At 38.1% G+C, this 22,187-nt stretch overlaps 1 long non-coding RNA gene and 1 pseudogene across 1 annotated transcript; one reads left to right on the forward strand and one right to left on the reverse strand.

Annotated features, from left to right (window-relative positions):
* Positions 1-2,354: 2,354 nt before the first annotated feature.
* LOC123283949 (ligand-dependent nuclear receptor corepressor-like protein) overlaps positions 2,355-22,187 on the reverse strand; it is a 56,867-nt pseudogene continuing 37,034 nt past the window's right edge.
* On the forward strand, positions 8,270-19,920 carry LOC139039819 (uncharacterized). Its single transcript, XR_011493032.1, has 2 exons — positions 8,270-10,354; positions 10,723-19,920. It is a non-coding gene; the product is annotated as an uncharacterized lncRNA (long non-coding RNA).

A 22,187-nucleotide genomic window follows, 5' to 3' on the forward strand; every position in this document is an offset into this window, starting at 1 on the left:
ATTATTAGATACACACAAACACAAGTGTAAAAACACAAGTATTTGACAAGGTGCACTTATTTTTTAAATTCAGCTTTAAGTATTCCTTTTGGACTTAGGAAAACTGGCTTAGAAAAATGATCAGAACCTGACTTTTAACAGAGCAAAGGGGCACTCGGAGAAGTGTGAACATATGAAGCAAATCCCCAATCTTTATATGGAGGCACATGCTTTATAACATTTTACCACTAAAACGGCATACTCCATAAATCCAACATGGATACTCTGAACCACATTTTAAAACTGCTATATAAAAATTACTGGTCTCTTTTATGAGGCTAGTAAAAGTTAAAATGCACTGCCCAGCTTCTAACTGCCCAATTAGTAGAGTTTACATTACTGAAAGTTCAAAACAGCTTCAGTGTTAAATATTTGTAAATCTATTTAAGACCCTGAACAAACTGCAAATTTGGTTATTAGCAAAATGATAATGTATCGCTCACCAAAATGACATCTGTAATTCATTTTGATAAACTGAAAATGTTTTGAAATGTCACAGCAGGAAATACATTAAAGTTACACTGAGGTTTTTCAATAGTAGGAGTCTATCACAATCCTTAAAACTTAAAGTAGTCATAACATCAACCAACCAGCACATTTAAACCAAAATGATCATTCTCAAGCTTTGTCTGTGCACATTATAAACATGCTCTAAGTTGCATTCCAACTTTCTTTTCTAATCTTACACATTAGCTTATTTTTCAAATGAAAAACAAAATTAAATTATTTTAATAATTAAATTTAAATTACTTTTTGTTCTTAGTATTCCATCTTATATTAAAGGATTTTATAGCTCCTGGGGTTAACAATGTGTCAGTTTTTTTCAAAAAGTGTATACCTTATAAACCCCAACTTCCTGCTACAACTGTTAAATGATAAATATTAAATTTCATTATACATATCATTTAAGGTTTTCTTGTCTATTCCTGGTGGATGCACTTGAGTGCATTTCATATTCATATTCTATATTCATAGAATGCACTGTAGTGTCCTAATACTGTATATATTAATTTTTCTTAGTATGGAGATAGCTGCGTATTTAAACTCTGATTGGTTGTTTGACGTACTTACAGTAACTGTAAGTATGTTAGGTAAAAATGTTTAAAAACTATTAATAGCATATTTCCATTATAAGATGGTTTAACTGAATGGCTGGGGTGGTCTTTCACCTATAAAAATGTTTCACTTGACAATTACTTGTTTTCCCACAACGCTTTATGCTATTGACTACTAAAGAAAACCTGAATCTTTTTCACCTATTTATACAAGGATTAAATACAAACTATCAGAATTAAGTAAGCAACTATATAATTCTGTCCACAGTGAAAACCCTGAATAAAACTTTTTTTCAAAAGGCATGTAAGTGGTTTTTGAACTGCAAACTTTCATGTCTCCTGTCAGAGTGAGCATCTGTAATTCCCACGTGTGTGTATACAGACACACAAACACACACCTGTGCACACACACACACACAAACACACGCACATACACACGTACAAACATTTTCCTAACAAGTAATCTACACAGGCTTGCTGCTGTTTTTGCAGCTGCCAGTCCCTGAATCTGTCATACTATATAACCCAGTGTCTGGTACTCGGAGTTTCTTCGGAGGAGGAGTCTTCAGTGTTCCAGATCTTTCTTCTACCTTGTATTCTAAAGTGCCGTGAGGTACCCCATAAATTCCTTGTGCTTTGGAAGCACTCATTTTTCCACTCATTACCATTGCAATAGCCTCTTCCATTATTTCATGATCATACTGCCGATAACGGCCACGGTTTTTCCTGGGCTGCTTATTATCTTTTCGATCCAATCCATCTTCAGTATTTTCAGAGGTTCCATCAACTGTTCCATTTTTAGAATTAAGACACAAAGGAGAGAAGTCCCCGTGTAGAAAGTAAGAGTCAACACTTGAGTGAGTTACGGGCCCAGAACATTCTATTTTCTTCTGTTTAGGGAGTATATTTCTCAGTTTTTGGAGAGCTGATCCTTCTAGGACTGGAGAGGTTTTGGAAACTTGATACATAACATCCAGCAGACCAGGACCATCAGGTTGTGGTTTTGAAACAGAACTTACTCGTAGTTGAGGAATTTTTAACTGTACAGTAGGATGTGAAGTTTCATATTGTAGGCTTTCATTTTTTTCTTTAAATTGAGCAACCATCTTCTGTAGAGTTAACTGATGGAGGTAACTGGAAGCTGTTGGGAATTTTAATCCTGAGGTTTCAAGTAGATTGAGTTTACTTTTTTCTGTGCGCTCTGCTTGAGCTCTTGCCCACAGGGCTACTTTTTGCAGCACTGCACAAGTTTCTTCACTGTCTTTATATGAGTAACTATCATTGAAATCTCGAGTTTTGTTTTTAAAAGATGCAGGCTTCCCTGCTGGTAAGGCTTCTAAGTGGAGAAGTAAAGTTTTTTGAGGTATGCCTGCTTTATTTCTGTCCAGTGCTCCAGACTGAATGTCTTTCAAAGCTTTTGAGAGCAAACCATCTGCAAACTCAGCACTTCTTTCCACATAGTCCTCTCTGTTTCTCTGTAGTCTCCCAGCCATTGAATTTTCAGAAGAAGGATCGCATACGGACGACTCTTCAGATTTTATGCTGGTTTTCTTTGTAGAGAGATCTAACACTCCATCCCCTTGCTGAGTATTTTGTTCTTGCATTCGATTCACAGTGAGGTCTAAGGGGCCTTCCTGTTCTTCCTGAAGGGAGTTTTCTGCTTGATTCATTTGAATACTTTTACATATTAGACTTGGTCCAATTGAACCATTTCTATTCTCTTGAATTTTACCACTTTTTGAAATATACTCAATTGCAAACTGACGTATCATCTTTTTCATTAATTCCTGAGCAACTAGGGGAATGTTAGGATCACAGTTCTGAGGAAGGTCTTTCTTTCGAAAGAGTGCATTTAGGTAATTTTCTGCTTGGCATTCAGTCTTTTCAGTGTTGGACTGGCCTTGAGATGATAGTTCCTCTGTTGGCGTTGACTGTGAAGAATCAAGAGATGGTAGACAATCCTTCAAATAAACTCAGGTCTCTTCGTAGCCGTGGTCCATAAAGCCCTTCTAAAATACTCTCAAAACCTACACAGTGCATGAGACGGTGGCGCCAAGACTCGAGTTCCCGCCGGCATCCTCTCCTCTCCGCCGCGCACCGAGGGCTCCGGCACCGGGCGGCGAGGGCAGCGGCCACTCTCTCTCTTCCCTTGTCCATCCGCGTCCCGCGTCACGCGCCCTCATTTACATACGAGCGGCGCAGGCACGAGGCAGGGGCGCGAGCCCCGGAGCGCCAAAAACAAATCATTTTAAGAACGAGACCAAGAATAGACTCATTTTGTAATGATCAAAGTTGAGGAGCAGAAAACAACCAGAGATGTGCTTTTCCTCAGTGAAGGCGGGAGGAAGCCAGGGGCAGGAGGGCAGTGAATCCCTTTGATACTGGGAGAAAACCAATTCCGAGAGAGCCAATCAGAGGGCACGGGAAGGGGCTGGAAATAAATGTCACCTCGACAAAACCTACCCAGTTGTATCAAAGCTTGGCCCTGACTTCAAGGCCTTCATTCACAGCTAAATAGTTTCTGTTTTAATTTTATTAAAGTATACTAACGCATACATTTGTTATGAAAAAAATCAAGTCATACAAAATAATAATGAGGAACAAAAGTTCTCCACAGGTAATTACTTTTCACTTTTTTTTTTATTTCTTCCGGGGACTGCCTCCATATTTATAAATTAAAGGATCTCAATCACTAATTGTTTTATCAATTTTTGACATTGTGGATTCACTTATCTTATGACAGGTGAGGATTTAGATAATTTAAACTATTTCCTCTTAGTATTTTAGTTATTTTATGATAAACCGTATAATTTAAATAAGGTAAGTACTTCAAACATCTGTTTTTTGGATTTTCAACTGTCAAAATTATACATTAGCTCCTCACTCTGTGCGAGATGAAGATACTTACACACCTAACCTCTCACACTTCTTTGCTCCTTCTACTTGCCAACTTCTGTTAGCTATATATTTTCTTTAACATTGTTATAGATTATAATGTACTTATACACTTTAAGTGATCATTTAGGGTAAATAAGAAGCTACAACAATTACTGTATTTGCTCTCTCTAGAACACTTTTCATTATTGCCCTCTTTCCTGGCCACAAAGAACTGGCTTTCAGGCTGACAAGCTTTCTTTAAATTCATGATCACAAACCTTAAGCCGGTCATCCTTTTCCAGGGTTTTAGGAAACTTACTTTTTCGCTCTCCGCGATGACTATTTTGTATGTTCTCTCTTGGCCAATGATTTTCCTTTATACTTCAGAAAAAAGTCACGAGATAGGGAATTTCTCCCACATCCCACCACGAAATGTACAATCCTTCCTACAACTGCATTTATCTTCTGCATCATAGTAAAGAGAAGGAAGTGGCTTTTCTTCTGTTAATGTTCAGTCTTTCCAGCTGTGATCTGGACTCCTACGTCTGCCACCTAGTTAGGGGTTTAGTTGTTTTCCGTATCCCCTCTCTTTACTGCATCATCAATCTCTCCTCAGGCTGGATGGTCTCTTCATCATAAAAAATGTTGTAACATCGCTCATCTTAAAAAAACAAAGACAAAACACCACTTTTCTTTACCCCGTAATCCCTCTCGCTGAGCCTATTTCTCTGCTTGCTTTCATAGCAAAACTTCTTGAGAGTTCTACGTGGACTCTGTTTTCCTCCTCTTTGATTCATATGTTTTCCTATGAATAACCTCCATATTGCCAAATCTGATAAGAAATGCAAATCAAAATCACAATTGAGATATCACCCACAAATGTTAGGATGACTATTACCAAAAAACAGAAAATGGCAAGTGTTGGCAAGGATGTGGAGAAATTGGAACCCTTGTACACTGTTGGTGGGAATGCAAAATGGTGCAGCCACTATGGAAAACAGTATGGAGGTTCCTCAAAAAATTAAAAGTAGGGGCTGGCCCGGTGGTGTAGTGGTTAAGTTCAGCTCTCTCCGCTTCTGCAGCCCAGGTTTGCAGGTTCAGATCCTGGGTGCAGACATTCACCGCTTGTCAAGCCATGCTGTGGTAGCAACCCACATATAAAATAGAGGGAGATTGGCACAGATGTTAGTTCAAGGCCTCTCTTCCTCAAGCACAAAGGGGAAGATTGGCAGCAGATGTTAGCTTAGGGCCAGTCTTCCTCAAAAAAAAAGAAAAATTAAAAATAGAGGCTGGCCTGGTAGTATAGTGGTGAAGTTCATTCGCTCCACTTTGGCGGCTGGGGTTTCATGGGTTCAGATCCCAGGTGTGGGCCGACACACCATTCATCAAGCCACTCTGTGGTGGCATCCCATGTACAAAAAGTAGAGGAAGATTGGGGCCAGCCCGTTGGCATAGTGGTTAAGTTCGTGTGCTCCACTTTGGCGACCTGGGGTTCGGAGGTTCAGATCCTGGGCATGGACCTAGCACCATTCGTCAAGCCACGCTGTGAAAGCATCCCACATACAGTAGAGGAAGATTAGCACAGATGTTAGCTCAGCGACAATCTTCCTCAAGCAAAAAGAGGAAGATTGGCAACAGGTGTGTTAGCTCAGGGTCAATCTTCCTCACCAAAACAAACCACATTAAAATAGGCTACCACATGATCCTGCAATTCTACTCCTGGGTATATATGCAAAGACTTGAAATTAGGATTGTGAAGAGATATCTACACTCCCACATTTATTGCAGCATTATTCACAATAGTCAAGATATAGAAACAACTCAAATGTCCATCAATAGACAAGCGGATAAAGAAAATGAGGAAAATGTGGGATATACACACAATTAAACATTATTCAAACTTAAAAATTAAGGAAATACTACCATTTGTAAAAGCATAGATGGACCCGGAACATATTATGCTAACTGAATACCATTCACAATCGCAACAAAAAGAATAAAATACCTCGGGGTAAATTTAACCAAGGAAGTGAAGGACCTATATAATGAATTGCAAGCCCTTTCTGAGAGAATTAGATGACGACATAAGGAGATGGAAAGACATTCCATGTACATGGATTGGAAGAATAAACATAGTTAAAATGTCCGTTCTGCCTAAAGCAATCTACAGATTCAACGCTATCTCATCAGAATCCCAATGACATTCTTTACAGAATTAGAACAAAGAATCCTAAAATTTACATGGGGCCACAAAAGACCCCGAATTGCTAAAGCAATCCTGAGAAAAAAGAACAAAACGGGAGGCATCACAATCCCTGACTTCAAAACTTACTACAAAGCTACAGTAATCAAAACAGCATGGTACTGGTACAAAAACAGGTGAACAGATCAATGGAATAGAATTGAAAACCCAGAAATAAAACCACACATCTATGGACAGCTTATCTTCGACAAAGGAGCTGAGTGCATACAATGGAGAAAAGAAAGTCTTTTCCAAAAATGGTGCTGGGAAAACTGGAAAGCCACATGTAAAAGAATGGAAACTGACCATTCTTTTTCACCATTCACTAAAATAAACTCAAAATGGATCAAAGACCTAAAGGTGAGACCTGAAACCATAAGGCTTCTAGAAGAAAACGTAGGCAGTACACTCTTTGACATCAGTATTAAAAGGATCTTTTCGGACACCATGTCTTCTCAGAGAAGGGAAACAATAGAAAGAGTAAACAAATGGGACTTCATCAGACTAAAGAGCTTCTTCAAGGCACATAAAACAGGATTGAAACAAAAAAACAACCCACTAACTGGGAAAAAATATTTGCAAGTCATATATCTGACAAAGGCTTGATATCCATAATATATAAGGAACTCTCACAACTCAACAACAAAAAATCAAACAACCCGATCAAAAAATGGGCTGGAGACATGAACAGACATTTCTCCAAAGATGATATACAGATGGCTAATAGGCACATGAAAAGACGCTCATCATCGCTGATCATCAGGAAAATGCAAATGAAAACTACACTGAGATATCACCTTACACCCATTAGAATGACAAAAATATCTAAAGCTAATAGTAACAAATGTTGGAGAGGTTCTGGAGAGAATGGAACCCTCATACACTGCTGGTGGGAATGCAAACTACTGCAGCCACTATGGAAAACAGTATGGAGATTCCTCAAAAAACTAAAAATAGAACTACCATACGATCCAGCCATTCCACTACTGGGTATCTATCCAAAGAGCTTGAAGTCAGCAATCCCAAAAGTCCTATGCACCCCAATGTTCACTGCAGCATTATTTACAATAGCCAAGACATGGAAGCAACCTAAGTGCCCATCAACAGATGAATGGATAAAGAAGTTGTGGTATATATATACAATGGAATACTACTCAGCTGCAAAACAGAACAAAATCATCCCATTTGCAACAACATGGATGGACCTTGAGGGAATTACGTTAAGTGAAATAAGCCAGTTAGAGAAGGATAATCTCTGTATGACTCCACTCATAGGAGGAATTTAAAAATGTGGACAAAGAGAACAGATTAGTGGCTACCAGGGGAAAGGTGGGGTGGGGGCGGGCACAAAGGGTGAAATGGTGCACCTACAACACGAATGACAAACATTAATGTACAACTGAAATCACACAAGATTGTAACCTATCATTAACTCAATAAAAAAAAAGATATTATGCTGACTGAAACAAGTCAGTCACAGAATGACAAATATAGCATGATTTCTCCTACAGGAGGTATCTAAAATAGTCAAACTTAGACAAGCAGAAAATAGATGGGTGGTTGCCAGGGGACGGGAGTGGGGAAAATGGAGAGTTGTTGTTCAGCATAAAGTTTTAGTTATGCAGGATACATAAGTTCTAGAGATCTACAACATTATAAACTTAAGAGGATAAGTCTTATGTTAAATGTTCTTCCCACACACACACACAAAAGCAAAGGGACGTAAGAAATCTTTTGGAGGTGATGGATATATTTATTACCAGGATTGTGGTGATGGTATCATGGGTGTAAGCATATTGTCCAACTTCATCACAATGTATACATTAAATATGTACAATTTTTTAATGTTAATTGTACCTCAATAAAGCTGAAAAAAATATAAATTCTCTGTTCTCTTAAATGAGTTCTTAGCAGCATTCAAAGCAGTTGAGCACTTGCTCCTTGAAATACTTTTCTTGTTGGGTTTCTGGATAGCCCATGCTTCTCTCACTTTTAGTGGCTCCTCTTATACTATCTAACCCCTAAATGTTGAAATCTATTTTTCCTATGCAGGTGATGGGGTTCAGGGCATGACCCGCCCCCCACCCCGCCCCCCGCAAGATGCACCACTCTGGTATGTGGATTATTTCAAGCTGAAGAAAATAAAGGCTCAGAAGACTCAGGAAGAACATTCCACCTTCTCCCCAACTGACTAAAAGAAATTTAAAATAAAGGCCAGTCCCCAGGACAAGCCATCACCTTAGATAACTCTGGGTATCTGGTAGACTGGGAGGATCCTTGCTAAGCCCATTCTTATCAAAGTTCTATTTACCAAACATTTGCTTTTCCATTTCCAGGAGTTGCCTTCCTCCCCTTTGAAGCTCCAAATCACTACCCCCAACATCCTCCTTGTCTGTAGCTGAAGAAATTTAAACAGGCAGCCTCAGCCAGATGACTGAGTTACTGTTTCTCCTGAGTTTCTCCCATGTATACATGCTATTAAACTTTGTTTGATTTTTCTCCTGCTAACCTGCCTTTTAAATTATTTGACCAGCCATAAGAACCTTAAAAAAAAGGGGGGGGGAATTCTCCCACTTCCCCAACACAGGTGATCTTAAATGGTTTATAAATTCTCAGGTTTATATCTGCATCCCAAATCTGAGTTCAACTTGTTTGTATTGACAAATAAAAATGGCAAGCAATAGGATATATTGGAGAATATGAGGAAGCCATTTGGTGTAAACCTAATTCGGCCTGACCTTGTCTTTCCAAAAGGGCCTGACCGTGGCTGTTGAGCATGCATTGTATATCTGCTTTAGATATTCCCTATGGCAAGAACAAAGGCCCTTGAGATAAAGGTGCAACTTCCCTCCCTCTCCCAAAGTTGGCATCTCCTTAAGGCTTAAGCGTCTTTCCTTAGGCTAGAAACTGATTGCTGTGCTCACTTGTGACTGCCCAACTCGAGACAATAGACTTGCCTCCTGCTAGGCCCTCTGAGATAGCAGACCTACTACCTGCTGTGTCCATCAAGTGCTGTGCTGACAGGGCAATCTTGTGACTATTGTGGGAGGGACATTTCAATCATATGTGAAACGTCCTGCTTGGGGGTATATAACCACTCTGTACACCTCACTTCTTTGGTGCCCTTTCTTCCTGTGGGAAGAAAGGCCCCGGGCCATGGTCCTCAGATTTCAGCTCAGAACAAATTCACCCAAATTTTCGTTTATAGATTGGTTATGGATTATTTTCATGGACAGTATCTAGCTGTTTAATTGACATCTTGACTAGGATGTCTTCATAACATAGTCCGAAGGAAATTCTAGATATCCAACTCTCTGCCACAGTCCCCCCAAAGTGCTCTTCCCTTATATTCCCCATCTCATTAAATGGCACCTCCATTTATCTAGTTATTAAAGCCAGCAACCTAAGAGTCTTCTTGATGCTTCTCTTCCCTAATTCCCACATAAACAAGACCTATCTTTTTGATCTACAAACACCATACTTGTTCAACCCCCCTTTATCTTGCCTAGAACAATGCTAGAGTTTACTGACTGATCTACTTTCACTTCCACTGTTGCCCGCTTCCAGTCCATTCTCCAAAAGTAGTCAGAGTCTCATTACCCTTCAGTGACTTCACACTGCACTTACCATGGCCTATAAGAATTAGGCTAATCTGATTCTTTCATGTCTCTCTATCCTCAAAGTGCTGGGAATACTGCAGTGAATCAAACAGGCAAGTCTTCTATTCTCATGGAGTATTCTGGGGGCTTTTTTGGGCAGGGGGTGGGGAATAGAATAAAGAAGTGCAGATAGATAAAACCATTTCTGAAAGTAAAGAGTACTATGAAGACAATTAAACAGGGGATTGTGTTAGACAGCAACTGATATTTGTGGTGGGTTTTAGACTGCGTGGTCAAGGACTGCCTCTCTGAAGGGACATTTGAACTGAATGATACAAAGGAATTTTTAGCACTTTCTCAGCAAAGGTTTATTTCTTGATTATATCATAATCTCATCAAGGATCATCTGGGAACTCTAGTTTTTATCTAATTCCAGGACCCAGGCTGAGAGAGCAGCCACCAAACTGAAACTTGCAGGTTGCTGTGACAAAAGGAAGTAAGATTCTGAAGGGCCTCACACCAGCAATGAAAAGCTCTAGTCTGTAAGTGACACAGATTTCTTCCACCTATACTTGATTAACCAGAACTATTCACATGACCCCACCCAAACCAAGACTCTGGGAATTGCAGTCCTACCATGTCCTGGAAGGCAGAGAATCAGAAATATTCGGAAAACATAATTAACTACTACTATAGTCCTTCATGTTCACAGGGGAAAATATAAAGGAGGGAAAGTCATAGATACATGCGTGCTAGTGGCAGGAGTTCTCCTACAACTGTGCAAGGCCATTAGAATTGCTAGTTCTGGTTCCTCTGGGAGGCATATGGTAGAAATAGAAGACAGTTTGGTGAGTCTTGCCGCTATCTGATCCCTCTAATACTGAGGAAATGGTTTCTTACTGTTTTGCAGACCTGGAAGAATGAATCCACAGAATGTGACCTCATTCTCCCTACTCAGGATTCTAGTTGGCTCACTTCAGTCAAGTTGCCTTAAACTTTTCTAAAAGTCAAGAACAGTCTGGAAATACATATATTCTCCATATCAACTTCTCAGAGCAAAAATCAAAGAAATGGGCACAAGACCGGCTCAATGTTTTTTATGAATGATTGATAATATTAATTTGAAGACTATTTCTTACATATTATACATCCATTTGTAGAGGGAGTAAAAGGTTCAATCAAGGTTATAGACACCACTAAGACATACCTGCTTTTTCTTCTAGTATTTCCAGTTTGTCTTTTTAAAAAACTTAATCCTTTGTTCTGTTTGAAATCTTTCAATTGCGAAATATTTCAGGACTGATATTAAATGTGACTAACACTAAGCCAAATACCTATGTGCCCAATACCCTGCTTATGAAATAAAATATTATAAAAATAGTCATAGGTCTTGTTTTTGCACGCTTTTTGGTGAGGAAGATTGGCCCTGAGCTAACATCTGTTGCCAACCTTCCTCTTTTTTTTCTCCCCAAAGCCCCAGTGCATAGTTCTATATCCTAGTTATAAGTCATTCTAGTTCTTCTATGTGGGAGGCTGCCACAGCATGGCTTGATGAGCGGTGTGTAGGTCTATGCCCCGGATCCGAACCAGCGAACCCCAGGCCGTGGAAGTGGAGAGCATGACCTTAACCACTCGGCCATGGGGCTGGCCCCCTATAGGTCTCTTTTTATACCTAATCACATTCCTCTTTCTCCCAGCTTCCCCAGAAGTAACCACTATTCTGAATTGAGAATTTATCCTTCTTGTGCTTTTCTTTGTAGTTTTACTACATCTGTATGTATCTGCTATCAATATGCAGTATTTTTGAGATTTGGGGTTCTAGCAATGACGGGGGAAAACAACTGGATTAAAAAGAAAACAACAAGACTTATCCTCCCACCACACACAACTAAGAAACCGGACAAAACATACAGTGGTGTCCAGATATTAGACAACAGTCAGTGAAAGATAATGATCTCTGAGAGAAATGAAACAAAAGATGTGAGCCATATTATTGCCCCAGCTTACAGCCTGGAGAGAATTTTTAGGCTGTGTGCAGGCAGGAAGTACCCAAACGGAGCCTGCTGGTTCCAGGAGCTAAAGATACAGAGTTCATACAAGGAAATCTTATGAGCATTTATGGGATGAAGTATGAGAGAAGACAGATCTGCACAGGAAGAGCTCCAAATGAGTACTGATCAATGCAGGTGTGTGAGGAAACTACTCAAGGCCAGTGAAAGACCATGAGAAAGATTCAAGCTAGCCATCCCAGAACTCACACAGGGCTGGTAATACTCTATATTCCCACTAGCCAAATAAAAAGAACCTCCTAATACAAGGACATTCTCAAAAGGGTATCACATCAGTGTTGGGACCAAATTAGTCCTATACTAAAAGTTGTACTGGACCCACCTAAGAAAGCAAGAAAGCAAGCCTCAAAATGGCAGAGTTGATTACAAATGGCTTAACTGAATCTCAAAACAAAGCCTGAAAATATTTTAGAAAAAAAATACAGAAACTCCAACAACTAAGAAAATAAAATTCACAATATGTGGCACTTGACAAAAAAAAATTACCAGATATGCAAGAGACAGGAAAATAAGACCTAAAATGAAAAGAAAAATCAATCAATATGAACAGACCCAGAGATGACAGAAATAGTTGGCAAGAATGTTTAAACACTTAGTATAAATACAGTTCATATGTTCAAAAAGGATGAAAGATGAGCATTTTAAGGAGATATGGAAGATGTAAAAGAAATCTATTCCTCAGCAATATGAATTTACTTAACACTACTGAATTGTGCTACACTTATAAATGGTTAAGATGGTATATTTTATATTTTTAGCATGGTAAAAGAACCTTTGTTAATCTAAAAGGAAACAAACAAAACAAACCACAAATAAACATCTACAAGTGAAAATACAATGTCTGAGAAGAAAAATAGTATGGTTAAAATTATCAACAGGTTAGACACTGTAGAAGAAGATTAATGAACTTAAAGACAACAGAAATCATCTAAAATGAGAGAGAGGAAAGATTGGAAAAAAACAAATATCAGTGAGCTATAGAAAAACATCATGTGCCCTAATATAGATATAACTGCACTCCCAAAAAGGAGGAGAGGGATAGGACAAAAAATTTTGAAGGACTTACGGATGAAATTTTTCCAAATTTAATGAAAACCATAAACTCATATTTCCAAGAAGCTCAATGAACCCCAAGCAGAAGAAACAAAGAAAACTACACCAATGCACATCATAATCGTATTGCTTAAAATCAGTGATAAGGAAAAAACTTAAAAGCAGCCCAAAAAAAGACACGTGTACAGAAGAAAAATGAGAATTACAGCAGACTTCTCACTGGATTGAATGAAAGCCAGAAGACAACGGAGCAACACCTTTAAAGAGCTGAAAGAAAAATAATGGTTGCCCAGAATTCTATATACAGTAAACATACATTTCAGAAATGAAAATGAAATAAATACTATTTCAGACATATCAAAGCTAAAATTCATCACCAGCAGCCCAGCATTATAATAAATATTAAAGAAAATCCTCCAGACAGAAGAAAAATGATACCAACTATAAATCTGGATGTACACAAGGAAATAAAGAGCACTGGAAACGGAAAGTTTGTGAGTAAATACAAAATACACTTTTCCCTAATTTTTAAATATCTTTAAAACATTACTGACCGGTTAAAACAAAAATGTAACAATGCATGTGGGGTTACTAATATATGTAGAAATAAAATGTATATCCACAATAACCTAAAATCTAGGAAAGGTGAAATCAAAGTAAACTATTGTAATGAGCTTATACTATACATGAAGGATAATAATATGATCAGAAGGTAGAGCATAATAAGTGAAAGATGTCTAATATAAACCCTAAAACAACTTATAAAATAAAGAAAACAAAGAGTACAGATAATATGAAAAGAATATTGACTTATTCCTAACAAGTGAATAAAGGAGATTAAATGGAATTAGAAAACGTAAAATTTTCTGCCTTCTAAAAGAAGGTAGAAAAAAAATACAAAGAGATCACAAATAAGAGAGAAAATGAATAAATAGCACAATGGTGCATTTGACCACTTTAATCACAACAACCAGTAATCATTTTAACTGTGAATGCTGTAAAAAAAAATCAAAAGGTAGAGATTTTTGAAACATGAAAAGATAGAGACTGTCATGAAAAGGTAGAGACTGTCAAATTCTATGGAAAAGAAGAACACTAAATACATATTCACCTAATGACAGAACTTCAAGATACATAAAACAGAAAATGATAAAATTAAAAGAACTGCACCAATCCACAATTATAGCCACTATTATAGATGTCAATACCCTTCTCTCAATAAATGACAAATGAAGTAGACAGAAAAATCAGTAAAGGAAGACTTGAATAACTCTATCAACCAACATTCTACCTAACATTTTCCCCAAATACAACTGGATCACTGACCAAGATAGACGGTAAGATTGGCCGTAAAGAAAGTCTCAATAAATGTAAAAGAATTCAAATAATAAAAACTATGCTTTCTGGCCACAACGGTATTACATTAGAAACTAACAACAAGCCAAAGCAATCTCGAGAAAAACCAACAAAGCTGGAGGTATCACAATCTCTGAATTCAAAACATACTACAAAACTACAGTAATCACAACAGCATGGTACTGGTACACAACACGCACACAGCTCGATGGAACAGAACTGAGAGTCCAGAAATAAAACCACACATTTACGGACAGCTAATTTTCGACAAAGGAGCTAGGTACAGACAATAGAGAAAGGAAAGTCTCTTCAATAAATGGTGTTGGGAAAACTGGACAGCCACAGGCAAAAGAATGAAAGTAGACTATTATCTTACACCATACACAAAAATCAACTCAAAATGGATTAAAGAGATGAATGTAAGACATGAAACCATAATACTCCTAGCTGAAAACATAGGCAGTATGCTCTTCAACATTAGTCTTAGCAGTATCTTTTTGAATACCATGTCTCCTCAGGCACTGGAAACAAAGAAAAAAATTAACAAACGGGACTACATCAAACTAAAAGTCTTCCCCATCAACAAAATGAAAACACAACCCACCAACTAGGAGAAAGTATTTGCAAGTCATATATCCAATAAGGGGTTAATTTCCAAAATATATAAAGAACTCACACAACTCAACAACAACAAAACAAACAATCCAATCAAAAAATGGGCAGAGGATATGAACAGACATTTTTCCAAAGAAGATTTACAGATGGCCAACAGGCACATGAAAAGATGTTCAGGGGACGGCCCGTTGGCACAGCGGTTAAGTTCACACCTTCCACTTTGGCAACCTGGGGTCTCCAGTTCAGATCCCGGGGGCAGACCTACACAATGCTTCTCAAGCCAGGCTGTGGCAGGCATCCCACATAAAATAGAGGAAGATGGGCACGGATGTTAGCTCAGGGCCAGTCTTCCTCAGCAAAAAAAGGAGGATTGGCAGCAGAAGTTAGCTCAGGGCTAATCTTCTCCAAAACGGAAAGAAAAGAAAAGATGTTCAACATCACTGATAATTAGAGAAATGCAAACCAAAGCTACAATGAGATATCACCTCACATCCATCGGAATGGCTATTACTAAAATGACACGAAATAACAAGAGTTGCAGAGGATGTGGAGAAAAGGGGAGCCTCATATACTGCTCGTGGGAATGCAAACTGCTACAGCCGCTACGGAAAACAGTATGGGGATTTCTCAAAATATTAAGAATAGAACTACCATACAATCCAGCTATTCCACTTCGGGGTAGATATCCAAAGAAGACGAAAACACTAATTTGAAAAGATACATGTACCCCTATGTTCATTGCAGCATTATTCACAATAGCCACAACCGGGAAGCAACCTAAGTGCCCATCAACAGATGATGGATAAAGATGTGGTATATGTACACAATGGAATCCTACCCAGCCATAAAAAAGACGAAATTGTGCCATTTGCGACAACATGGATGGACCTTGAGGGTATTATGCTAAGTGAAATGTTAGACAGAGAAGGACAAATACTGTATGATTTCACTCATGTGGAATATAAACAAACAAACAAACACACACACAGAAACAGAGAACAGATTGGTGGTTACCAAAGGAGAAGAGGGTGGGGGAAGGCCAAAAGGGGTAAAGGGGCACATATATATGGTGACAGATGGAAACTAGACTTTTGGTGGTGGACATGATGTAACTTATACAGAAGCTGAAATATAATGATGTACACCTGAAATTTACACAATATTAAAAACCAATGTGACCTCAATTACAAAAATTTTCAAACTCAGAGAAAACAGTATTTGAAAGAGAACTGAGGGGCTGGCCCCGTGGCCGAGTGGTTAACATCGCGCGCTCCGCTGCAGGCGGCCCAGTGTTTCGTTGGTTTGAATCCTGGGCGCGGACATGGCACTGCTCATCAAACCACGCTGAGGCAGCGTCCCACACGCCACAACTAGAAGGACCCACAACGAAGAATATACAACTATGTACCAGGGGGCTTTGGGGAGAAAAAGGAAAAAAATAAAATCTTAAAAAAAACAAAAGATAACTGAAAAATCCGCATATATATGGAATCTAAACGTATTTCTAAATAACTCATGCATCAAAGAACAAATCCCAGAAGAAATTTTAAAATATTTTGAATAGAATGGAAATGAAAGCATGACATATCAAAATTTGTGGGGTATAGCCAGGCAGTTCTTAGAGGAAAATTTATAGCATTAAAAACTCATATTAGAAGAGAAGAAAATTCTCAAAACTATGGTTAAAGCTTAAGAAGCCAGAAAAAGAAGAGCAAAATAAACCCAAATAAGTAGGAAAGAAGTAAATAAAAGGAAGAAATCAATAAAAATAAAAAACAACCAAAAACGACAAAAAGGAGAGAAAACCAATTAAACCAAAAACGATTTGTCTGAGATCAATAAAATTGACAAATCTCAAGCAAGTCCTATAAGGATAAAAATGAGAAAAGACACAAATAAATAATATCAGGAAAGAGAGAGAAGACATCACTACAGAACCTTCAAACATTAAAAGTGATATGGGAATAGAGTAGACAATTTTACGCCAACAAACTAATGACTTAGATCGAATAGACAAATTCCTTGAAAGACACAAACTAGCCAAGTTGACTCAAGAAGTAATAGAGACAGGACTTCCAGAATGGTGGTATAAGGAGCTCGGCAGAACATTTCCCCATGAAACGATCATTTAAATGATCAAAATTGGAGCCAGCCTGTGGCACAGTGGTTAAGTTCGCACATTGCACTTTGGCGGCCCGGGGTTCGCCGCTTCGGATCCTGGGTGTGGACATGGCACCACTTGGCAAGCCATGCTGTGGTAGGCATCCCACATATAAAGTAGAGCAAGATGGGCACAGATGTTAGCTCAGGGCCAGTCTTCCTCAGCAAAAAAAGAGGAGGACTGGCAGCAGATGTTAGCTCAGGGATAATCTTCCTCAAAAAAAGAAAAATGGTAAAAATCATTATTATTTTTAAATTTAAATTTTCTGGAAATTGTCCTAATGGCATACAGCAAATTAAAAAACATTTATTCAGGAAAATCTAGTAAATCTGGGTAAAAACAGCAAGTCTGTGCCATTTGAGCCATGTCCCACTCCTACCTCCACCCCTCCTACAAGTCGGAGTGATCTAGCTTTACAAGAAAATGAGACCCTCTCTCTCCTCTTAGCTCGCAGTCTAGGGTGAGAGTTTCTCCCTGGGAGAGCAGGCTGCTGGAGTCTCTAACGTTCTCAGCTTCATGTTGCAGAAGTTCTATTCCAGGCAAATGTAGCCAAGAGGACTGGGGCTCTGTTACCCCAAGTAGCCCCTACTTGGAAGGTGGAACTCTACCACAGGTAGGAGCAGGTTGAAAACACCGGGCCCTGAGCACCCACACCCCAGCTTGCTGACAGGATGCAGGTTCCATACCAGGAAGTATGTCACGGGCTGAAGTGTGTTCCTGAAAAATTCGTATGTTGAAGTCCTAACTCCCAGTACCTCATAATGTGATTGTATTTGGAGAAAAGGTCTTTAATGAGGTAATTAAGCTAAAATGAGGTCATTAGGATGGGCTCTAATCCAAGATGACTGGCGTCCAAACAAGAAGAAGAAATTTGGACAAAGACTCGTCTAAAGGCAAGACCTCGTGAAGACACAGGGAGAAGACAGTAACCTACAAAACAAGGAGAGAGGCCTCAGAAGAAACAGCTCTGCCCACAACTTGATCTTGGACTCCTCACCTCCAGAACTGTGAAAAAATTAATTTCTGTAGTTTAAGCCCCCCAGTCTGTGGTAATTTGTTAAGGCAGCCCTAGCAAACTAATACAGATTTTGGTACCAGGATGTAGGGTGCTGCTTAACAGATACTTAAAATTGTGGAAGTGGCTTTAGAACTGGGGAATGGGTGGAGGCTGGAAGAGTTTTGAGGTGCAAGTTAGAAAAAGAAACCAAAATTGAAGATTTGAAAGTTCTCAACCTATCTACATTACAAAAAAATGAGAAAATCTGTTCTGGAGAGAACATCAAGGGTGTGGCTGGACAATCACTCACTAAAGGAGCCCAACAATAAATCTGAACCGAAAGATGGACAAACCAGAAAACTTAAACACAGACTGATGGAGATTATGCAATCTGAGGAGCAGAGAGAAAAAAGAACGAGGAAAAATGAACAGAGCCTTAGAGAATTGTGGAACACCATTAGGCACACCAACCTATGTGTAATGGAAGTAACAGAAGGAGAGGAGAGAGAGAAAAGAGCAGAAAAATATTGACTATGTAGTGATCGAAAACTTCCCAAATATGATAAAAACAATATATATCCCTGAAGCTCAACAAACTCGAAGTCGGATAAATGAAAGGAGGGCTACACCAAGACGCATCATGGTCAGATGTTGAAAGCTGAAAGTATATATCCAAAGGAGTTCAAAGCAGGGACTCAAACAGATATTTTTATGTCAATGTTCACTGAAGCATTATTCACTAAAACCAAAAGGTGAAAACAATCCAAGTGTCCATCCACAGATGAAAGGATAAGCAAAATGTAGTGCATATGTACAAAGGTATATTATTCAATGATAAAAAGGAATAAAGATCTGATACATGACACAGCATGGATGAACACTGAAAACATTATGCTAAATGAAATAAGCCATGCAAATGGACAAATACTGTATGAATCCACTTATATGAAGTATCTAGAATAGGCAAATTCATAGAAATAGAAAGTAGAGTAGACATAACCAGGGGTTAGAGAGAGGGTAGGGTGGAGACTTATTGCTTAACAATTACAGACTTTCTGTTGGCGGTGATGAAAAAGTTTTGAAAATAGTGGTGAAGGCTGCACAACATTTTGAATGGAATTAGTGCTACTGAATTGTACACTTAAAAATGGTTAAAATGACAAATTTTATGTTGAATATATTTTACCACAATTTTAAAAAATCAATAATGTAATATATCAAAACCCACTGAATTGTACACTTGTAATGGGTGAGTGGTATGGTATGTAAATTATATCTCAATAAAGCTGTTTTTTTTACCCTTAATAAAAAGATATAAAGAACATAACTAGCTTATGCCTACTAAGGAAATTGATTTCCACTTCAGGCCTAGATGACTTTATGGGTGAATTCTACTAAACATTTTTTTTCAAACTTTACAGAAGTATAATTGACAATAAAAATTGCATGTACTTAAGGTGTACAACGCAAACAGTTGATATACATATACATTGTGAAATGATTATTACAGTCAAGTTAACTAACACATCCATCATAGTTACTTTTTTGTTGTGTGTGGTGAGAACACTTCAGATCTACTGTCTTGGGGCTGGCCCAGTGGCATAGCAGTTAAGTTTGCGTGATCTGCTTTAGCGGCCCAGGGTTCACCGGTTCGGATCCTGGGCACGGACATGGGAACCACTTATCAAGCCATGCTGTGGCAGGCGTCCCACATGTAAAGTAGAGGAAGATGGGCACATATGTTAGCTAAGGGCCAATCTTCCTCAGCAAAAAGAGGAAGATTGGTGGCAGATGCTAGCTCAGAGCTAATCTTCCTCAAACAAAACTACTCTCTTAAAAAATTTCAAGTATACAATACAGTATTATTAACTATAATCACTATGCTGTACAATAGGACCCAAAGGTTATTTGTCTTATAACTACAAGTTTGTACCCTTTGACAAGCATTTCCCTATTCCCCCCCCACGTTCTTCCAAACATCCCAGAAGGGAGTATACCAGTTCTACGCAAAATCTTCCAGACTTTTAAAGAGGAAGGAATACCGTCCAACTCACTTTATGAAGCCAACATTATCCTGATACCAAAACCAGATAAAGACATTACAAGAAAAAAGAACTATAAACCAATATCCCTCATGAAAATAGATGGAAAAATTCTGCACAATTTTTGAACAAACAACTTATCATGAATTGAGTGAAAAAACAAAATATACCATGACCAAGTGGGGTTTAACCCAGGAATGCAAAGTTGACTTAATGTTAAAGTCAATTAATATAGTTTACCATATTAACAAACTAAAGAAAAAATAATCATTTTAATATATATATAAAAACATTCGATGCACAAAGATTCATTCAGTACAATAACTCTCAGCCAGCAAGGAATAAAAGGGAATTCTTTCCACCTGATAAAGAGTATCTACAAAAACCCTACAGTTGACATTATATTTCAGGATGCACGACTGAATGCTTTTACCCTAAGATCTGGAATGAAGCAACAATGTTTACCTACCACTTCTATTGGAGGTCCTAGACAGTACCGTAAGGCAAAAGAAAAAAATCAAACATGCAGATTGGAAAAGAAGTAAAACTGTCTTTATTTTCAAGTGCATAATTGTCTAAGAAAACCCTGAGGAATCTACAAATAAAAGCTACTAGAACTTTTAAGTGAGTATAGCAAGACTGCAGATATGAGGTCAATATGCAAAAATTAGTTACATTTCTATGTCTAGCAATAAATGGTCAAACTGAAATTTAAAGTACCATTTTCAATAACATAAACATGGATTTTCTAGGAATAAATTTGATAAAAGATATTCAGGACTATACACTGAGAAGTGTAAAACATTGCTGACAGAAATCCAAGATTACCTTAATAAATGGACAGAGATACTGGTTCATGGATCGGAAGACTCAGTTGTCATTTTTCCTCAAATTGACCTGTACATTTGAGAGAATCTCAATGAAAATCTCAATAGGTTCTTTTGAAGAAATAAATTAGTCAACCCTAAAATGAATATGGAACTACAAAGGATATAGAATAGCCAAACAACTTGGAAATAGAAGAGCAAAGTAGAAGGACTAAAACTACTTGATTCCAAGCTTATCAGAAAGAGACAGTAATCCAGACAATGTGGTATTGGAATAGTCACAGGCCAGTGGAACACCATAGAGAGTTCAGAAGTAGACTTACAAATTTATGGACAATAGATTTTTAAAATAACAGTTTTATTAAGATATAATTCACATACAATACAATTCACGCATTTTAAATGTACGATTAAATGGTTTTTCGTATATTCAGAGAGTTGCGCAACCATCATTACTATTTAATTTTAGAAAATTTAGGTCACCCACAAAAGAAACCCTGTATCAATTAGCAGTCACTCCCCATTTCCTCCTGAATCCTCCTACCCTGGCCCTAGGCAGCCACCAATCTACTTTCTGTTTCAATGCACTCGCCTATTCTAGACATTTCACATAAATGGTATCATACAATATGTGGTCTTTTGTGACTGGATTCTTCACTTAGTTTAATGCTTTCAATGTTGTAGCATGTATCATTTCTTTTCCTTGCTTAGTAATATTTCATTGTATGGATATACCACCTTTTGGTTATTTATTCATGAGTTGATGGACATTTGCTTCCCCTTTGGGGCTTTTACAAATCATTCTGCTATGAGCATTTGTTTACAAGTTTTTGCGAGGACATACGTTTTCAGTTATCTTGGTTATATACTTGGGAGTGAAATTGCTGGGTAACTTTATGTTTAACCTTTTGAAGAACTGCCAGACTTTGGAAAATATCCCAAGCAGCTGCACTATTTTACATTCCCAACAGCATGAATGTTCCAATTTTTCTACACCCTAGCCAACACTTACCTGTCTTTTGTGATTATGGCCATCCAAGCAGATGTGAAGTGGTATCTCATTTGGTTTTAATTTGCATTTCCCTATTAGTTAATTATGTTGAGTATGTTTTCATGTGTTTATTGGCCATTTGTATATCTTCTTTGGAGAAATGTCTATTCAAATCTGAGAAACCATTGCCTAATCCAAGGTCACAAAGACTTAAATCTACGTAGTCTTGTAAGAGTTTATAGGTTTAGCTCTTACGTTTAGCTC

Source organism: Equus asinus, chromosome 12, assembly GCF_041296235.1.
Source record: "Equus asinus isolate D_3611 breed Donkey chromosome 12, EquAss-T2T_v2, whole genome shotgun sequence".
Taxonomy (NCBI): domain Eukaryota; kingdom Metazoa; phylum Chordata; class Mammalia; order Perissodactyla; family Equidae; genus Equus; species Equus asinus.